Consider the following 22,164-nt stretch of genomic DNA (forward strand, 5'->3'; position numbering starts at 1 on the left):
CCTGGATTTTCTGCACCAACTTCAGAATCTTCTATTCAGTGATCGTCCATCTGCATGTTTCAGATTATGAGGATCATCTGCACAGACATTAGAACCTTCAACATCAAGGCTCCTTCATCGTTGTGTTCCAGAATAAGGACCTTCTTTGTGCTCCAGGAGTTCAACGTTCACAAGTACTTTGTGTTCAAGACTGTGAAACGGATTCCAACTCCTTTATTCCCACCGCAACGCAGCCCAGCTCAGCAACTGGAAGACTTCGCCGATTGGACTCAGCACGTCACCAGGCGAAACGTAAATATCACTTTACCAAACCTCTTTCCAGAGACCTTGGCATTAGTGTACATTGTCGGTATAATATAATTTGCATAGATGATGTCAGTTAATAAATAATGTCTTGATTTATTTGTTGAATTCAGAATAAGGTTTACCTTATTACTTCCAGAGTAACTACAGTTTATATTTCTATAAGATAACTGCCATAGTAGCATCCAACTCATCCTTCAGATTGGTCAGATAACGAACTTCCTAAAATGTATCCGATTCTAATTGTCAACAATCTCCCATGATTGTTCTTTATTGTCAAGGTGCAATTCCTTGGCTGGTGCCCCGTAATATAGGAAGGAATCATCTGACACTCACCTTAGGTGACATGTGACCAAAAATTCAATATCAATATATTGTAATCCCGATAAATCTTAATAGGCTGCTGCCACTGTGGTGGTTACAAAAGTAGATACGTAATTGTAAATCATTAAGTAGATAAATAGTAGTAAATATGTTATATGTAAGATATATGGATTAAAGTAGATACGTAATTGTAAATCATTAAGTAGATAAATAGTAGTAAATATGTTATATGTAAGATATATGGATGACAAGAGAATTTATTCCTTAAATGTGTTTATTTCGTTGATTAATGTTCCCTGCTCAATCGTTCGATTATTTGATTGCTTTTCCTTTGGGAGGTGTTCGCCTGCTTGAGGGCGGGGCGCACGCGCGCTGCTAAAACAATACAGACTTTGATGATATGCAGCAGCAGCAGCTCCGTGTTCTGTGTTAATTTATTCATCTATTTCCCCTCATCAGGTATGAACTATGGATAGTAAAACAATAAGAGTATGTTTTTAATATGTAAGAGTTTAAGAAATGTTAACCACATTGTTTAAAGTGTTTAAGTTTACTGTTATTACGGACATGTAAAAGTTCGCTTCAAGTCACGTCTATGTGCTGCGTCACGCGTGCTAGTTACATATTTCCATGCTAGTGATGGAAACCATGCGGTCTCAGAGAAAATACGCAATATTAGAGTAAAGTCCACAAATAACATGTGTTTTGGTGAAATAATACAATGAGTAAGTTGTAAGTGCCAAATAACTGTGAAAATGAGTGTCTGTACTAAAAAGTGTATCAGAAAGAATAATTCTGGCAAACATGAACACATATTTAGGATTTATTCACATGGAAAATGTCATAAATGTTATCAGTGAATATCTCATAGTACATTATGCTTAATCTGTAGACACAGCAGTATAGGGAAAATACTGTATGTATATGTAGTTCTGTTCTATATTTTGTGATTACTACTCTTGAAATGATGCACTGTCATTGATTGACATGAGAGTGATTGAACTGTTTTACATTGTATAAAAAAACAATACAGACTTTGATGATATGCAGCAGCAGCAGCTCCGTGTTCTGTGTTAGTTTATTCATCTATTTCCCCTCATCAGGCGGTGAGGGTACTACATTTTGGAGGCACCGCTGGGATAGATGTTCGATGGAGTGACTCCCTGACCGGTAGAGCCCATTTTGCAACATCGTCCCCTTAGTGACCCAGATGAGCAGCAGTGTGGGATATTCCGGATGAGTGGTGGTAAAGACTGATTGAGCAGTGTGTGCACTTGGAGTTGTCACAAGGTCAAGTCAGTAAGGTAAACACCCTCAAAAGCCTGTCTACATAGCAGCAGAAATGGAGGAGTTTAAACATCTTCAAGAGGAAATTTGTGAGAAATTATGCACACTATCACGGGAAAAACTGACAAAACTCAGTGTCTTTCTTCACCTAACACGAGAAGATGAGACAAATGTGACTCGTTTATTCCTGTTGAGCCTCCTTAGTAACCATTTACTAAGAGCTGAGCTAGAGGAGTTAGAAGATGGCGGTATGGCTGAACTGTTAACAATTAATGACAAACTGATCCAGCTCACGGGAATCACAAGTAATGCTCCTGAAAAAGATACAGAGAGGGAGGAAATTAAACTTGGAGATGTTAACACAGCCCAGAAAACAATACAAGAAAGTGGAGAGAGTACAGCTGAATTGTTTTCTACCATGTATATTAGCCCCACAGCATTACAAAATACAGCAGACAGACAGACATATGCAGCCCAGAACCCAGCTTATTCTTCACCCACATATCAGAGACAAGTGAACGCGACATGGCAGAAAGACTTCAAAATTTCTGGTCTAATAGGAGATCTAGGGCAGAAGGACCGTCTCTCATTCTCCAGTCTGGCACGGCAGATAGAAGGTGGACTTAAAAAGGGCTATGCAGAACAGGAAATAGTAGATTCTGTCATCAGGGCTATCACACCAGGGCTTCAGCTGCGGAGCTATCTGGAGGGGAAGGCAGGGCTGACACTCCCGACGCTAAGGCGGATACTTCGTTCTCATTATCAGGAGAAAAATGCGACTGAATTATATAAGAAGCTCACCAAAGAAGCTCAGCACGCTAGAGAAACCCCACAAAGCTTCCTAATTCGAGCTCTTGATCTGAGACAGAAAATTCTGTTTGCTTCTCAGGAGGATGACTCCGGGTTGAAATATGATCCCGCCCTAATTCAGAATATGTTCTTGCACACCGTCTTGACTGGATTACAAAACGACCGCATCCAAAGCCACCTTCAACCATACCTGTCAGATCCCGCGGTTCCAGACGAAGTGTTGCTGGAGAAACTCAATGTAGCTTGCTCCAATGAATCTGAAAGACAAAATAAGCGAAAATATGAAAAAAATGGTACTGTTCATGCTGTACAGTTGAATGAGCCTGCCCCTGAACAAAAGCTTCGGTCCAAACAGTCGAAGTTCGATTTAATGTCACAACTGAAAAGCCTGAGTGATGATATCATACAGATTAAAGAGTCCATCCAGCAGCCCTTACCTGTCCCTCAGCAGTGTTTTGCAGTTTATGACAAAGACCCAGCATCAGCAGTGTCCCAACAGACATCAGGATGGACCCAAGTCCAAGAGCATCAGACCTGGAAACCTGAGACGGCTACACACCAACGGCAGGGAAGCCCATACATGTCTCCACACCAGTTCTCACAAAGCCAACAACAGGTGAGGGAACAGAAAATACCTCCCCGACCTGCAAACCCAGTTCAGTTGTCCACTGTTCCACCAGAACATTCTCTCCAGCCACGTCAGCATTATTCAATAATAGAGACGCACCATGGACAGCCGTATGTGTATCCTTCTCCTCAGCAGCCCCCCATGTCCATCAACTATGTAACTCAGCCGTCAAGCTTTGCAGCACCGCAGTATTATCCACAGCAGTATATGGAGCCACCACGACAGCACCCCCATCAGTTCCGCCAGTCCCGTCCCTCACGAGCCAGACAATGTTTCCATTGCCAGCAGCGCAACGCAGAAGAACCTTGTACCCATTGTTACCACTGTGGAAGCAGCGAGCATTTCTCAGCTGGCTGTAAGAGTAAAGGTGCCAGGCCTCAGCGTGGATCTCTGTTAAACGGGAGCGGGTTACCTCCAAGGGACAGGGTGTGACCCGAGCGGCAGAGAGGTCCCAGAAAAATGAGAAATGTAGCATGGGCCATCAGAGGCAGGTTGAGCCCCAGCCGCTGGATAGTATTTTAACTGCCCCTTGTCAGGTTAACCAGCATTCTGCCATCACGTCCTTAGTGGGAAAACAGTGCCTTGTTACCTGTTATCTACAGGGAAAAAAGACTGAAGCGTTATGGGATACAGGCTCCCAAGTATGCATTATAGATGAGGAGTGGAAAGCCAAATATGCACCTGAAGTGACACTGAGAAATATTTCCGAGGCGACCGAAGCGCCAGACAGTCTGCGCCTGGTGGCAGCAAATGGAGCGAACATGCCATACAGTGGATGGGTGGAGTTGACTTTCAAGCTGGCATCCCCTGTAACCAATGAGAAAGAGTTAAACATTCCTGTGCTTGTTTTGAAGGACCAAGAATTGCCCAGGCCTATCGTCGGGTATAACGTGATAGAACAAATAATGAGACGAAGCGAAAGTGGATCCCTTGATGTGACTAATGCTTGTTTGTACAGAACTGTCAGAAGTGCTTTCCCTAGCATAAAGAAGAAAAGTGTACATACCTTCATCAATTTGGTGACTGCAGAGAGGCTCAGCGAGTACGTAGTAAGAACCAGGAAGGAACCTGTGAACATAGAGAAGCACACCATTATGCAAATTCAGTGTCTGGTAAAAATGCCTCATGTGAAACAAGATACGGTGCTACTGTTTGAGCCACACGTTAACCCAATGTATCCAGATGGCCTTGAACTCTTTGATACTCTCTTCCTTCTGGAAAAGGGGGCCCGCCCAATAATTACTATCAATGTGCAGAATGGAACAGATCACGACATCACGCTCGGTGGTAGAACAGAGCTAGGAATTCTGCAGCCAGTTAAGTCTGTTTTACCAATATCAAATGCACAGTGTGAAGCCACAGCATCTGTTACGCAGGTCCTACCAGAGATCACCGAGGCAGCTCCCAATACAGATCGATGGGACCCTCCAGTGGATGTGAGCCATTTAACTCCGCCCCAACAACAACAAGTCAAGAGGATGTTACGTGAAGAGTGTCATGCCTTTTCGAAGTCAGACGACGATATCGGCTGTGTCCCAGGTTTGCATCTGAGTATCTTATTAAATGATTACACTCCTGTTGCCCGCACATACACATCAGTCCCTAAACCGTTATATCAAGAGATGAAGGACTACTTACATGACCTGATTGCTCAAGGGTGGGTGGCCAAGTCTCATTCCCCTTACTCGTCCCCAATTGTCTGCGTCCGTAAGAAGGATGGCAGCCTCAGGCTATGTATTGATTACAGGGACCTGAACAGCAAAACAATCCCTGATCGCCAGCCAATACCCAGGGTGCAGGATATCCTGGATGGGCTGGGAGGTAATGCGTGGTTCTCACTGCTAGATCAAGGGAAGGCCTACCACCAAGGTTTCATGTCCCCAGAGAGCCAATACCTGACTGCATTCGCAACACCGTGGGGCCTATACGAATGGATTCGTATTCCTTTCGGCCTTATGAATGTGCCTGCAGCTTTCCAACGGTTTATGGAAGAGAGCCTGGACGGGTTAAGAGACAAAATTTGCATACCGTACTTAGACGACATCCTAGTCTTCACCGAGTCCTTCGATGAACAAGTGGAAGCGGTGAAGAAAGTACTGCAGAGGTTACAGTCCCGTGGAGTCAAGTTAAAACCAAGAAAATGTGAGCTCTTTAAGAAAGAGGTGCGATATCTGGGGAGAATTGTGTCAGCTGAAGGCAGTCGTATTGATCCCGCAGACACCGTTGCTGTAACGGCACTGAAGGAACAGACACCAAGCACGGTGGGGGAACTACGCAAGATTCTGGGCCTGCTCAGCTATTATCGGCAATACATTAAAGGGGACATATCATGCTAAATGCACTTTTTTAGCCCTTAAATGCATTTTGTTGTATATTTGGAGTGTTTAGAAGTACAGAAAAGATGAAATTATTCTCTTCAGGTGCTTCGTTGATATCTTTATATTCTGTTTTGGTCATAATTTTCAACCGGTTCAGATTTTTCTGTTATCTATGACGTTTTTTGAACTATCACGTCACAGTATTTGCAGCGGAACTGCCAAATAAGGACATTGACTTCCGGCCCAACACTTCGAGCAATCCGCCATTATTATTTCTCGCTGCAATTTTGTAGTCCAAGCTAAAGGATGCAGAAGTTACGAGAGGGTAAGTTAAAATGTTCGGTTGTTGGATGTAGTAACCCACACGCTTCATTACACCGTCTAATTTAGATGAACTGCCGCGCTTGTGACAGGAGCATGTTTAACTGAAAGAACGAGCAGAGAGAGAGACCCGGTCGCGCGCGCGCTCACTCTCTCTCTTCAGAGCCAGGCGAAAGTGTAAACAAGACATCACCGTCTCCAAACTAGACGCTGTCTTGCTCTCTCTCCCTCGGACATATTAATCAAAATAAATCGACACGGTGGTAAAAGGTCGGAAGACCAAAGTTTCATGTGTAAATACAGTAACACACCATTGCGATACATCCATATGAAGACGTTGTTCTGCAGGTTCGTCGTCTTCATTTTCATCTCGCTCCGGCTCTGGCTCGAACATGTAAGGCTGGCTGGACAAGTCTTCCGTTGTTGACATTTTGTTAATAACGTGTGTATAAAAGTTTCTGTGCGCTAGTGGTTCCCAATCCTGGTCCTGGGGACCCACAGCTCTGCACAGTTTGCATGTCTCCCTCATTTAACACACCTGATTCAGATCATCATCTCGTTAGGAAAGAGCTCTGAACTGAACTGGGTGTGTCAGATAAAGGAGACATACAAACTGTGCAGAGCTGTGGGTCCCCAGGACCAGGATTGGGAACCACTGCGCTAGATAATCCTATCTCTGCTACCAGACTACAAAAATGGCCGAACGGGGTGGAGTTGAACCAAGTGTCACCGCTACAACCTGGAGAGGGGGCGGGGTATGAAGTGTCTCAATATTATTTAAAGAGACCGCACCAAAACGAGTTGCTTTCAGAAGCACATTAGAAAAGGGGTAGAAAAGGGGCCTGTGGAGCTATAATAATGAGGAATTCAGACCCAAGCATTGCAGTTCCGCTTTATATAGACTACAAATGTATGATTTATATGTAAAAAGGAACAATTTAAAAGCATGATATGTCTCCTTTAAAGACTTTTCCAGAATTGCCAGTCCCCTCTATGACCTGCTAAAAAGTAACACCGAAGGTGCTGGGCCACAGAGAAAGGGGAGACACAAAGTAAGAAATAACAAACGAAATCATGTGGTGCCGTCAAGTAAATTAATTGAGTGGACAGAAAAACATCAGGAGATACTAGAAAAGTTGATTAACTGCTTGACTCAACCTCCGATCCTGGGATTCCCCGACTTCTCTCAACCGTTCATCCTTCATACGGATGCGTCCAACCAAGGGTTGGGAGCTGTTTTATACCAGCAGCAGAATGGCAAGCTGAGAGTAATTGCCTATGGTTCTCGGACTTTGACGGCAGCTGAGAAAAATTACCATCTGCACAGTGGGAAGTTGGAATTCTTAGCTCTGAAATGGGCCATCACTGAAAAGTTCAGAGACTACCTGTACTATGCACCAACTTTTACAGTTTTCAGTGAAGTTGAACGCCACCGGGTGTAGGTGGGTGTCAGAGCTTGCAGATTTTCACTTCACCATTTCAGCTTGCAGATTTTCAATTCACCACCATTTCACTTCACCAAATGATTTTGTTTTCCTCAAAATCAGCAAAAACAGTAGCTGACCGGTTATTCAATGATTTCGCCCTGAAGTTTGGGTTTCCATCCAGAATTCACCACGATCAAGGGGGAGAATGTGAAAACCAGCCACTCACCCAACTCAAAAAGTACAGCGGCGTTGCCGGCTCAAGGACCACCCCCTACCACCCCCAGGGTAATGGACAGGTGGAACGATTTAACCGGACATTATTGCAGATGCTGAAAACCCTGACTGAAAGACAAAAAGCTAATTGGAAAGATGCATTGAACAAATTGATCTTTGCCTATAATTGTACCAGATGTGACGTGACTGGTTTCTCACCTTTCCAATTGCTGTTCGGACGCTCACCAAAGTTGCCCATCGATGCTCTCTTCGGACTCAACTCCGACAATAACTCCCAAAGTTACAGTGAGTACATGGAAAGATGGACAAAAGGAATGCAGGAAGCTTGTGAGATTGCGAGAGAACAGGCAAATAAGTGTGCAGAAAGAAACAAAAAGGAATTATGACCAACGAGTGAGGTGTACTGACCTGTTCCCAGGAAGCAGGGTCCTCGTAAAAAACCTGACTCCAAGAGGTGGGACCGGGAAACTGCGGAATTACTGGGAGGATGAAGTTCACGTTGTCACACGCCAGGTGGCAGATGATGCACCAATCTACGAAGTAAAACCTGAGCAGAGTAAAAGTAGATCAAGAGTTTTACATCGCAATCTTCTTCTTTCCTGTGACCATCTACATCTTAACATCACACCACCTCAAAGTGTCAAACCAAAGCAAGGACATCAACCAAGAAAAAGCAGAACTCAGCCCACCAGAGAGAGAGAAAGTGAGCCAGAGTGTGATAATGAAAGTGAAGAGGATGAGTACTACTTCAGAGTGGAGCCTTATGAGAAAAGACCACAAGAAAGCAGTGATATCCTAGGAAACAGGGATCCGTTACCACCACAATCCGTACCTTGTATGCCGCTATCTAGCTTTCCAGTGTCAGAACCATGCCCACAGTCACCTTCGGTCAAGTCAGAAATAAATCTTCAAGAGCCAGCCCTTGCACCTGTAATAAGACAAGAGTGTCATGAAAACGAACCAGCTGTGGACCTAATGGACGAGACTTACCTGTTGACGAAACAACTGGAGCGCTTGAGTCCAGGTACAGGACCACAGAGGAGGACAACGAGCACCAATTCACCAGGAGGAAGCGACGGCCACCCAAAAAGTTTACATATGACAATTTTGGGGTCCCATCATGCTACAATGTGCGAATGGTGGGAAATGACCATTACCCACACTATGCCTCTAGTGGAATGACTGCTGCGACACCCTGGTTAGCAACGCCACTTTGTTACCCCCAGCCCTCATATATGTGCTATTAACTCTGAAATGCACTACCACATGAAACCCCCACGTCACTAGTTACAGTATGGTCTGTGTTGAAGGTGAAGTACCGCTATACACCACACTACCCAGAGACTGTTTATTGCCCATAGTGTGAAACAATAAAAAAAGAAATAAAAAAAAGAGCAAACAGAAAAACAATGGACTGTTACCAAATATTAAGAAAATGGACTGTTGTGCGGTCTTGAAACTGTGGACACTTTGAGACTTTCTTGTTTACACTTTTTGAATCTTTTTTCTTGCTTTAAGGACTTTCTGCCATTTTTGCCGGGGCAAATTAATGGACTGTTTGTCCCCCCTAAAAGAGACTCTGTGGTGTTAAAAGAACTTTCTTTTTTGACACTAAACCATGGGACTTTTACGAACAAGTGCCTCTGGACTATTAAGTAATATGGACTCTTGTATGGTCAAATGATTGCTTGTGAAAAAAATAAAAAAATGTTGTGCAAGAAAATGTTGGTAACAGTGTTGTGAAATCTGATGTTACGTAAAACAACTGCTGGGTGGAGTTAAATATTGTAAATTGAGCATTGCTGTAGCCTAACTGATTACTTAAACAATGATGTCAGGACGACATCTTATTTTGAGGGGGAGAGTGTGGTGGTTACAAAAGTAGATACGTAATTGTAAATCATTAAGTAGATAAATAGTAGTAAATATGTTATATGTAAGATATATGGATGACAAGAGAATTTATTCCTTAAAGGGGTGGTTGATTGTGATTTCACTTTTTTCATTTTAAATGGTGTGTAATGTTGCTGTTGGTGCATGAACAGTATCTGCAAAGTTGCTGCGCTGAAAGTTCAACGTAAGCAGAGATATCCTCTTTTAAAAATCAGGAAGTTTAATGCCTACAAAAACGACTCGAATGGGACTACAACGAGATACTTCCCGGGTTTTATACGTAACTAACCCATGCAAAAAAGGGGGCATGGCCATATTTCTGCGGCTTTGTCGAAGAGGAAGAGTTAGGCCTATAGTGGAGAGCTGTAGCCATGCCGTCGAAAGTGTGTTATTTTCACCCCGCTGCCAGGTCTTCTGTGTTCGGGCTTCATTCGGACGCTGTAGTTCGTCAACAATGGCTAAACTTTATGTTTGATTATGTTCCTGAAAATTTCAATCGTAATAGCTCTCTGTGCTGCGCATTTTACGGAAGACAGCTTCCAGAATCTCCACGAATTCAATGCCGGATTCAACAAGAAACTGTTACTAAAACATGAAGCAGTTCCAACTTTAAAACCAGAGGCAGCAGTTGTTGGGCCACAACCTGTAAGTAAGACTTTATAATGTTTGCATGTATAATTTCAGACGTAATGTTTTAGTTTTATCAAGGACGTAAACAAATGCCAGCGCTGGCTTTAGTAGCCACTTACACGTACAAACATTTTGGACCTGAATTTGTAATTATGTACTAATTTTGTAAATGTATTTTCCATGTATATTTTATGACGTAATTTTTCGATTTGATCAAGAACGTATACCAATGCCAACGCTGTTTGTTTATAGCCAGTTAGTTCGATGCTATTTTGTGTGTATAAGACAAACGTGTATAAAGTTCAAAAAATGATATGTAATCGCAACAGCAAACTTCAGCTGCTGAAGTTAAAACAATAACTTTAAAAAACGGTATTACTCAGTCATTTATTCAGTTATATTAAATGTTTAATCAGGAGAAAACCGTATCTCAAAAGCTAACAAGCAGCAGTAGCATTTTCAAGTAACAGCGTATCGAAATTCTTATATAATAATAATAGTAGATTAGAATAGAATAGAATAGAATAGAATAGAATAGAATAATAATAATAAAAAAAGTACCATTCAGAAACGTTTTGTAAGAGCCGTGTTTGCGGAGGTTGCTTGACTCTCTTCATTGCCGCTTTCTGGGTCTGATTCCTGCTCAAACTGATACGGCAGTATTGACACCATTATTTACATTTGACCGGAGCACATGCAACTTTCGCCCGTAAAGGTAATGGGCGTGAAGTTTCCGGACAACATGCACTACGCAGTTTAGCCAATTACAACACACCGGCCCAACTAACCAATCTGAGCCCATTGCCTGTTTCCGAGGGAGTGGTTTCATAGAATCAGGAAGTCAACCGGTCGTTCAAATGACAGAGGAGAAAGCGGCTTACAATAAAGGTGAAATTTATGAAAAATAAGACAAAAAAAACAAAAAGAAACACGAAGACATGTTATATTGCACCCCATAAACACAATCATGCAAAGAAAAAAAGCAGTAAACCACCCCTTTAAATGTGTTTATTTCGTTGATTAATGTTCCCTGCTCAATCGTTCGATTATTTGATTGCTTTTCCTTTGGGAGGTGTTCGCCTGCTTTAGGGCGGGGCGCACGCGCGCTGCTAAAACAATACAGACTTTGATGATATGCAGCAGCAGCAGCTCCGTGTTCTGTGTTAATTTATTCATCTATTTCCCCTCATCAGGTATGAACTATGGATAGTAAAACAATAAGAGTATGTTTTTAATATGTAAGAGTTTAAGAAATGTTAACCACATTGTTTAAAGTGTTTAAGTTTACTGTTATTACGGACATGTAAAAGTTCGCTTCAAGTCACGTCTATGTGCTGCGTCACGCGTGCTAGTTACACATTTCCATGCTAGTTATGGAAACCATGCGGTCTCAGAGAAAATACGCAATATTAGAGTAAAGTCCACAGATAACATGTGTTTTGGTGAAATAATACAATGAGTAAGTTGTAAGTGCCAAATAACTGTGAAAATGAGTGTCTGTACTAAAAAGTGTATCAGAAAGAATAATTCTGGCAAACATGAACACATATTTAGGATTTATTCACATGGAAAATGTCATAAATGTTATCAGTGAATATCTCATAGTACATTATGCTTAATCTGTAGACACAGCAGTATAGGGAAAATACTGTATGTATATGTAGTTCTGTTCTATATTTTGTGATTACTACTCTTGAAATGATGCACTGTCATTGATTGACATGAGAGTGATTGAACTGTTTTACATTGTATAAAAAAACAATACAGACTTTGATGATATGCAGCAGCAGCAGCTCCATGTTCTGTGTTAATTTATTCATCTATTTCCCCTCATCAGGCGGTGAGGGTACTACACCACCACCTTTAATTATTTTAGCCAGTATGGTCTGGCAACAGAAGACAACACACCACCACAACTTCAATCAAAATATGCAGTTTTATTAACAGAGGGCACTACAAGGTCAGGCTAAACACAACCTGGAAAGCCGTAGAACTACACCGAGCACTACGTGAACTCACTCACTTCATTGGTGACAACACCCAGAATCAATTACAGTGGCACTTCAAACTCATTTAAAGCCTCAACTTCATGCAGGTGCAAAATGGTACCTATGGCTGATCCCTAAACCTTCCCAGTTTCAGTTCCACCCACCCTTACTATCACCCTCTATTGTTACGAAGCACAACTTTATTAAATACATCAGTGTAAATTAAAAACAGAAACAATCTTAAAAGAACACTTAACTCGCCCACAGCGACGTTGCCTCTCCCAATTGCTGGGATTCCACACCGTTCCGTGAAGGGAAATGTGAGCGGTGTCATCGCGGTTTGTCGTCACTTCAGCACTCGCGTTGACTTCTAACAGTCACAAAAGGAGAAATCCCACCATAGGTCAGTTCCAAAAGGGCAAAGTCCAGCCAGGCTTTTGCAGTTCACTAGCATCAGCATTCAGCACAGTAGCGACGCCACTCCTAACTTCCCATCTCTATACTCTCTCTCCCCGAACCCGCTATCTATCCATCTTCATCGCCGGGGGCCCTAACTGACCGGGAACGACACACAAAATTAAGCGAGTTTATGCTTAAAACAAGCAAAATAATATGCCAGTGCGTTTTAGCCAGGGTGGCCGCGGGTCCTTAAAAAGTCTTAAAATGTCTTAAATAAAGTTGTCCTAAAAAAAGGCCTTAAAAAGTCTTAAAATGTCTTAAATTCAGATTCGATAGGTCTTAAATATTTCTGGTCACGTTACCGCTAAAATTTCTCCAGTCTGACGGACCTAATATCCGTCAAATAACAAGTGAAGCATCGAATCGCGAGAATGATTCAGATTTTATTACATAAACAGCTATTGATAATGATAATGTAGGCTTTTTCTGGTAATGCTGTTGAGGCTCGCGCTGCTTGTCTCTGTGATAGATTTTATAGGAAGAAATCAAAACAAATGAGCATAAGTTAACGGCAAACAAAAAAACTCCCAGAAGAAACATACTGAGGTAAAAATACACTCTCGCGTTTCGGGAGTCGGGATAGACGGAATTGTCACTTGCATAATCGGGCCAGCATTGCATCATAAGTAACTTTACCATTTGCACGTCTTTTAAAGTTTTACCTGATTAAACATTCACGCGATTTGAAACTATTCAGTACTTGCGCGCTGTCTGAGAGAGATGGGTTTTTTTCTGCACACATACATAGAGTAAAGCCGCCTCACAAACAGCTCGTGGGTAACAAAAGTTATTTTTCGTGGATTTTATCGCTTTAACAGTCAAAACCATGCGAAAATGATGTCAATTTCGGTCTTGGTTTGTATCCTCTAAACACAGTCGGTTATGTCTTAAATAAGCATAAATCGCACGTGACCGTATAATGAACACAGGATCCGTGCACTAGCTCTTAAAGGGACAGCAGCCATATGTGTCTCATTCATTTGGTTGTCAAAACAACAAACCATAGCTTTCATTTTAAGGAATCAGGATTAATAGCCTATGTATTTAATTTAGTCAGGACTAAAATACTACCCAGTGTTATTTTACATTTGATTACTTTATTCAGTCTCTGTAGTATTTCTGAATACTAGTGTTAGACCTAAGCAAAAACTTTTCTCTTTATTTCTATTTATTGGTATCTTTATTCTATTGTATTTATTTGTGCTACTTTTTTCAATTTAATTCAAAGATTGAAATCAAGCTTCCTTGTGTTGTGTAAATTCTTAAGACCAAAATTACCCCATTGTAAAAATGCAATGAGTGAGCATACATTTAGGCCAGATACATGTAATAAATAAAAGAAAAAGTCTAAACTCCCCCCTCAAATTAAAAATCTAATACGCATGTAATATAATATGTATTTCCATCACAGGTTTGGTCTTAAATTTCATTCAAAGTGGCATTAAAAAGGTCTTAAAAAGTCTTAAATTTTACTTGTTTATATCTGTAGACACCCTGTTAGCGTTCTAACCCTAACCAATTTTAATTTTTAGGTGAAAAATTTTATTCATAGAACTACGAATAGACAACTACATCGAACCACAGTGGAACCCACAATAGTTATTTTAATTATTAATATTATTTTTATTTTTTTATTTTTTATTATTATTATTTTTTTATTACAGGTCAATCTCTAAGCAACCAGTGCTGAATATTTAGTTTGGAAGGTCAAGGTGTGTGTGAAAGGATCACAGCCTAACTTCATCACTGGCCTGGCAGCGCTGTTTGCCTCCTCCTATAACTTCAGCTTGCAGTAGCCTACCAGGAAGAGGCAGCATGCACCCATGAGTTTGTTCAGAGGTTAGTCATTAGCAGAGGTGGGAGTAAGTCACACATGTGCAAGTCACAAGCAAGTCTCAAGTCTTAACCTTCAAGTCTCAAGCAAGTCCAAGTCAATTTTGAGAAAAGCAAGTCAAGTCCAAGTCAAGTCACTGCTTTATGTCAAGCAAGTCAAGTCAAGTCGTAGCTTGGGTCACAAGTCACTGGCAAGTCATACAAACGTTTGATGATTTCACTGAATTTATATACTAAAATAAGTTAAAACTACAGAAGTTGTGGACTATGGTTTTATTTGCAACATTTTTTTTAAATATGCATTTCCGCATACAGCTGAGTGGTTACTACAATAAAAATCTAAAAAATGAAAAATAAATAAAATTTCAAACTACATAGGCCCTACCCTAAAATGTAAATGTAACTGAAATTAGGCCAACATTAAAGCGTGAAAAAATAAATATGCCTCAAACATTGCAGAAGACCATTAAAAGGTATTAAACAATTCACAATTCAAGTATAATGGTTCCTATGCCACCAAATGGCATTCTTCAAACTGGCATCCCCTTTATACAAGTTATATATTTTTAATTATGAAGTTAAAACCGCCAATAGGTGGCGCCAAATCACCGTCTTAATGTACGAGTCATAGAATTAATTCAACTGATTTGTTCAAAACGGCAGATTCGTTCTGGAACTAAGCAACTAGGCCACTGAATCACAAATACGCATAACTCTTTCTGTGGCTTGTTTGGAATTATTGTCATTGGAGAAATAGAGCAAAAACAGAGAATATTTGGAATATTATGTCTAAAATATCACATCACAATATTCACTCTTTGTTTACTGAACTGTTTTATAAAATCATTATCACATTTGCAATCGCGCCAATATTCTGGAAATATTTTTGAATCCCATATGTTATAGGCTAATTATAAAAATAACTCATACTAGGGCAATTTTTCCACCACATTTTGAATTTTGGGTGCATATTAATTCTGCTGGCATTTTGCCCCCAACCCCCTGATAACATCTAACCCTGCTTTAAGAGAAACATAAAACACGACAAAACATGAACAGTTTTCTATGTTGTTTTTTGTCATTGGAAAGAACGACATATTTGGCTTTAAAGCATGATTGGAAAGAAATGTGGCAAATGTTATACAAAACATATGCCATCATTAATTATCATTTGAATATTGACAACATTAAGCTACATTTGAAAACATAATTGTGAATAAAGAGGCATGTTGTTTTTACCAATATTCTCTCTAGATTTAAAGATAGTCGAATTAACTATAACAAACAGGTTAAACAAGCCATAGCTTACTTTTAGACGTGGTGAATGAAGTTCGACTGTTCGAGGTTGTGATGGTCGTCCGATATCCCTTGCCTGTTATTATGCGTACAGCAAATCTTCTTGTATGAATATGGTCAATTTCTAGTGTTTATATCCAAAAAGAAACGATGCTGGGAGATGTTTTTATATTTAGCGCGCTGCCGCGCTCCCTGCGATGTATGTTTTTTTCTTGGCTTGTGCAGCGTCACGCAATCGCGCAGAATCTGATGACTGGCGTCAATGGTTCCGTTGCTTTCATTTTGTTCATCAATTGATGTTGCGATGATTTATATAAAAATGTAAATCAAGTCATTCTCGAGTCATACAGTTCAAGTCAAGTCAAGTCTCGAGTCATAGGATCTCAAGTCAAAGTCAAGTCGAGTCATTTTCTTAATTTAGTCAAGCAAGTCTCAAGTCCTTAAATTTGCGACTCGAGTCAAGTCATGTGACTCGAGTCCCCCATCTCTGGTCATTAGCATATTTGCCATTCATATATATTAGACTGAATTGTGTCACTAACCTTGTCTTGACAGTATTTATTACTGGTATGAACAATATAGCCCTGGTTTCCATACAGGGCTTATCTTAAGCCAGGTCTAGGCCTTAATAAATTAGGGTATTTAAGCAGCTTTTATAAAAATGTCTCAAAAAAAACAAAAAAACATTACTGGTGTGCATCTTGAGACAAAACAGTGGCAGTAACATATTTTAAGATATGTAAGTGCAAGTTGTTTTCAGTTAAAGGATTAGTGAAAATTCTGTCATTAATTACTCACCCTCATGTCGTTCCAAACCTGTAAGACCTTCGTTCATCTTCAGAACACAAATTAAGATATTTTTGATGAAATCTGAGAGGTTTCTGAACCACCCATAGACAGCAACGTCTTTGCAACTTTCTGTCACGGACGCACACACAGGAAGGTAAGATCCAAGTGCAAGTTTAATAGGGTAATCCGTAATCGTAAGTCATCCAGGCAAAGGGTCAAAAATCCATACAAAGGCAGTCCAAAACAAGAAACAAAACAGGCAAACAATCTCTGAAGTACAAGTGACATAAAACAAGGATCAATCCACAAAAAAATCACAGAAACAGACAGGGTATAAATAGACAGAAACTAACAAGGTGACGGGAAACAGCTGTGTGCAATGATCAATGAGTGACAGAACAGGATGATGGGAAATTAAGTATGAGTGAAAGACACCGTGGGGGAAGAGGACCTCTAGTGGTTACCCAGGGAAACACAAACCAGACACTGTGACACTTTCAAGGCCCAGAAAGGTAGTAAAAACATTGTTTAAATAAACAGTGGTTCAGCCTTAATATTATGAAGCAACGAGAATACTTTTTGTGCACAGAAAACCCCCAAAATAACGACATTATTCAACAATCTCTTCTCTTCCACGTCATTCTCCTACGCTGTTGACGTAGTGTAAACAGTGTCAAGTCACCATAGAAGTGCCCCAAGCACTCCCATTCAAAAGGCAATTTGACCGAAAACGAAAATACGGTCAAACTTAAAAGTGGCGTTTCCATTCTAATTATGCTTTTAAACGAAAGTTTGCCTAGGGTAGATTAACCAAAAGACCCTAGGTTGCATTTTGGCGAGAGTTGTCCTTTAAAGCGCTCCGGCCCACTCATCCGCACAAAACAGTGCTTGGTGGCTCGAGAACGTAAACCCTGTTATAGATTTCAAGGTGCAAGCCTTGAAAAAAAGCCAGTGCAGCACTTCTGGGTTCAACGTCAGAACGTAGGCATATATTTATATTGGCCAACTCTGGTCATGTGTGATGACCCAGGATCTAGCCAATAGTGAGCCTACATTCTGATGTAGAACCCAGAAGCGCTGCATTGTTTACACTACCTCAACAGTGTAGGAGAATGACATGGAAAAGAAGAGATTATTCAACAATGTCGTTATTTTAGGGGTTTTTTGCGCTCAAAAAGTATTCTTGTCACTTCATAATATTAAGGTTGAACCACTGTAGTTATATGTACTATTTACCGATGTTTTTACCACCTTTCTGGGCTTTGACAATTGCAATGACGTTGCTGTCAATGGAGGGACAGAAACCTCTCAGATTTTATCAAAAATATCTTCATTTGTGTTCCATTTTTGGGTGCAAACATGCATTTTAGCCTGGTAAATGTCATGTTTAACATTATCATGTAGTCATGTATGCAATAAAAATTGCAAGGCTTGCAATTGAGTTAAATTATTTCTGTCACAAAGGTTTGGGCTGGATTCTGGCAATGTGTGCTCTATATAAATTTAGAGTCTATGGCTGCCTTTCCACTGATACTCTGATGGGACCTGATGAGGGGATGATATTGTTAATGAGCTGGGTGATGAGTAGACAAAAGTTGTAGAATAAAACTTTAAATCTGGCAACCCCACTTCCAAAAGTTTAGTTAGTAGTATTTATTATGACAGTGCACATGTAAACAGACACAATGGCCCTCATTTATCATTCTTGCATAGAAACGGGCGTATATGTTGGCGTAAGATTATGCTAACACTCCTCTCACCGCCTGATTTATGAAGCTGTACGTACCTTTGAAATCCAGGTGTACGCAATACCTGCCCTTGATAAATGCCGCGGCTGAAAACGATCGTCATTAGAATAACACGCCCCTATATATTCAAGTCTCCGCTTCCCCCACGCCCTCATTTTACGCCATGGACACACGGAAGACGGCAAAGAAGAGAAACTTGGATGAGCAAATGACCGATCACAATGCATTATTTTACAGCACGTGTTTTGAAACAATTAGCATTTAATTTCGTATCACGTCACATGTATTGGGGTGTACAATAGTGATGATGATGTGATGTGGAGTACCATTCATTCACATTAATAATTGCATGACAATTTGTAATATTCTTCTTCTTATTATTATTATGATTTTTATTATTAATGACGCTTATTGTTATTTAGAAGAATAATGTCGTTATTATTATTATTTGTATTATTATTATTTAAAAGAAGAAGAATGTCATTTTTATTATTTTGTCAGTCTGAATTCTTTTTTGGTCATTGAAAGCCTTTCATTACTGAACCCAGTCCGTGCGCACCTGCCGGGCCTAAAACCCTGGCCTAACCATCGTTTCAAAGAATAGTACAACGGCGAGCGCATCGAGTATAAACGCCTCGTCCGTTTGGGGAGGTGCGCGCGCAGTCTGCGGAGACTCGCGCTGCGGAGCCAGGCGAAAGTATAAACAAGGCTTGAAACGTCAGGTAAAGCGCACAGGCTCGCAACTGAAGGAATACATAATGCCTACAAATCAAATGCTATGGTCACACAAATTAAACACTGAAGTCCATGTTGCACAAAAATAAACACTGAAGTTTATAATTACTATGCTGTTGTTTTTTTACAGTGGGTCATAATATATCATATCTTAGTTTGTCAGTGCGTTTTGTGGTGTTAGGAATTGTTTTTCTGCGCATTTCCGCACTAACTCAAAACGTGTGTACATGTACACCACCTCCTGAGCTGGCGTAGGATTTGAGCGTGCCGTACGCCAACGTCCATATTGATAAATCTCAAAGCAGTGGTGGAGGAAGTACTGAATCTCAGTACTTAAGTAAAAGTACAAATAACCAGAGACATATTTACTTTAGTAAAAGTAGAAGTACCACAATGAAAACCCTACTTAAGTAAAAAGTAAAAAGTACCTGATTTTAAATGTACTTTAAGTATTAAAAGTAAAAGTACTTGCATAACAATTTATTCTCTTAATGTCTATATTCTAATAATTAGGGCTGTAACAATATGAATCCGAAATCGCTACACTCAGATCTACGAACCTGTGTCGCGGTGTGAGAAGGGAGAAGGCAGAATCGCGACACACCCCTTTTTTGAAGTTAACATTATACAATACGTAGACCTACACCACAAAACTAGTTGAGGATAAATTATTTAATATTTGGCAATTCCATCGTTATAAACGGGACATTTGCAGTAAAAACTTGAAATATAAATTCTCAAAAAATGCATTTAATACATATTGAAAAATATCAGTATGCGTTTTATATTTAATGGGAAATCTAGGCTACACATGCGTTACGGGACACAAACAATATGTAACTTTTAGGTAGAAAAATATTTTTTTGTAATTCTATGAATTACACTGCGCAAACCAAAAGTAATACCCACCGGATGAAGGGTTGGCTCTCCACAGAACATAACATATTCATTTTATTTTATTTTTCGTGTTCCCATTTATGAGGAAAAAACAATGTTACAGACGTGACCGCTCTGAAAGGCACTAAAAGACTGCTTTAAAACTTTCACTGAGACCTCAAACAGAAAGCACAAAGCCTTTTTTAAATTTCGTTTTGTATTAATTGTATCTCAATTTTAATCAATGTTTCATCAAACAATTGCCAGGATTTAATAAATAAGTAGAAAATAGATAATCACGACACGTAGGCGCTGGCGAGTGAACTGGAGCTCGTCTCATAAATGAACCGAAACTCAGCGTATAAGGTATCCTACTTGCCTCACAGACCTGATAAATATATCTTTAGACAGCTTTAAATGTGTACTTTTAAACAGAACAATTCAAAACGAAAGAAAACCGACTGCTCTCTGCTTATAATCCGTATGAAATGCGCATTTCTCTCTGGCGCGTTCACTACTGCGAAGATCGCGTATCAGTATCGTCAACCTCATCTTTGCAGCCGACACAGAAAACACTTGTTTATTAATAAACAATTAAAATGTCTTCTTGCTATATTTGACATATTCATTACTTTTGCTGGTTCTTTGTGACAGCTTTTAGGTGCTTTATTGTTAGCGCCACCAACGCGATCAGCACCGAAAACATGGAGATTTTTTTCAATCCCTGTTTTGGCAGGGGAAAAACTGATCCGAAAATGTAACGAAACGTAGAAATGTAGTGGAGTAGAAAGTATAATAATTGCTGCAAAAAGTAACGAAGTAAAAGTCAAAAGTATGCACTATTGATTCTACTTAAGTAAAGTACAGATACGTGAAAAATTTACTTAAGTAAAGTAACGAAGTATTTGTACTTCGTTACATTCCACCACTGTCTCAAAGTCACCGTGGTTTTGGGTGTACGCCAGGTGTACGCTGGAAATTTGGTGTACGCACTTTTGATAAATGAGGGCCATTGAGTTGATGTATTTTAACCAGGACAGAAAAAATTGTTATTGATCACAACATCCAACATGCATTGCATACCAGACATACACCTCTCTTCTACGCTTTGTAATACCACACTCTTCCTATCTCTTTTACGTTATTTATATAGGGCTTTTTTTTTTTTTTTTTTTGCCCCTGCAGCTACCACTATACACATAAAAAATAGGCATACACGATCTACACTTATGCATAACTTGTTTTCCAACCCCTTTTAACAACGTAATTGTGACCACCTAATGTAAATCACTAATCAATCTACCCAACCACTAATGATACGTCCCAGCGTCTGTCAACTGAACTGTTTTTTCCGGCCCTGGTATTGTCCTGTCTCATTTCCTTCTGTTGTCTGTCTGTCACCTCGTTGTGTTTTAGGTGTTATGTGTTTCACTCTGTATGTGGTACTTTAATCCCCCATGCCCTTATAAGGATCCAGGGTCTTACTAAAACATGGTGAAAGGTTATGGTAGGACCAACAGTTAAATGCACTGAATATAAATGTAATTTGAATGTAACATATTGTGTATGTACTTAAAAATATATATATTGCCTTACAAAAAAAATAAAAATAAATAAAGTTGTCAAGTGGCTTGGATAATTTTATTAAAAAAATCCTATTTTTTTTTTTTTTTCATTAGTGTAATCACACATACTGCTGAGTAGGAAGTGTTTTTTGCTCATGCTCATGTGCTCATGCTCATGTATCTTGCACAGACCATGCCGTTCTTTCGTGTTGCACATCTCACCATTTCCATGCATCTCACTATTTCCATGCATCTTGATGCAAGTAGCAGGATGTGCTGCTAAACGTGTAAAAATGTATCAGTATATTTGACTGAATTCATAAGTGGTTTATTGCAACGCTGTATAGCATGAGAAAGGAAGGAAGTGGTGTAACTTGTTATATGTAAGTTGTTGTTTTTTTGTTAAAAACTATTAGAAACCCTTTGAACAACACACACTTTGTGTTTTCATGTTATATGGGGACTTTACTTTGACTTAATGATTTTTATTATGTACAAACTGTAAATTCTATCCTCTATTATACCCTACACAGAAACCATCTGCATTTTTACATTTTCAAAAAAACATAATTTAGAATGACTTATCAGCGGTTTTCCTCATGGGGACCAATGTTTTCCTCATGGGAGCATCACTAGGTTTTCTGGGCCCCTGTAGAACTCGGCCCCAATGGCCTGCACACAGTATAGCCTTTCACCTCAG

General features: G+C 40.0%; 1 protein-coding gene across 1 annotated transcript in view; it reads right to left on the minus strand.

Annotated features, from left to right (window-relative positions):
• Positions 1-19,325, minus strand: part of LOC309501098 (uncharacterized protein) — a 147,871-nt gene extending 128,546 nt beyond the window's left edge. Inside the window, exon 1 of the mRNA XM_082173090.1 lies at positions 19,257-19,325. The gene's annotated coding sequence lies outside the window, so the exon portion shown is untranslated. The remainder of the gene's footprint in view (positions 1-19,256) is intronic.
• Between the last annotated feature and the right edge of the window lie 2,839 nt (positions 19,326-22,164).

The sequence above is a fragment of the Leuciscus leuciscus genome, assembly GCF_965113295.1.
Source record: "Leuciscus leuciscus genome assembly, chromosome: 6".
Lineage (NCBI taxonomy): Eukaryota > Metazoa > Chordata > Actinopteri > Cypriniformes > Leuciscidae > Leuciscus > Leuciscus leuciscus.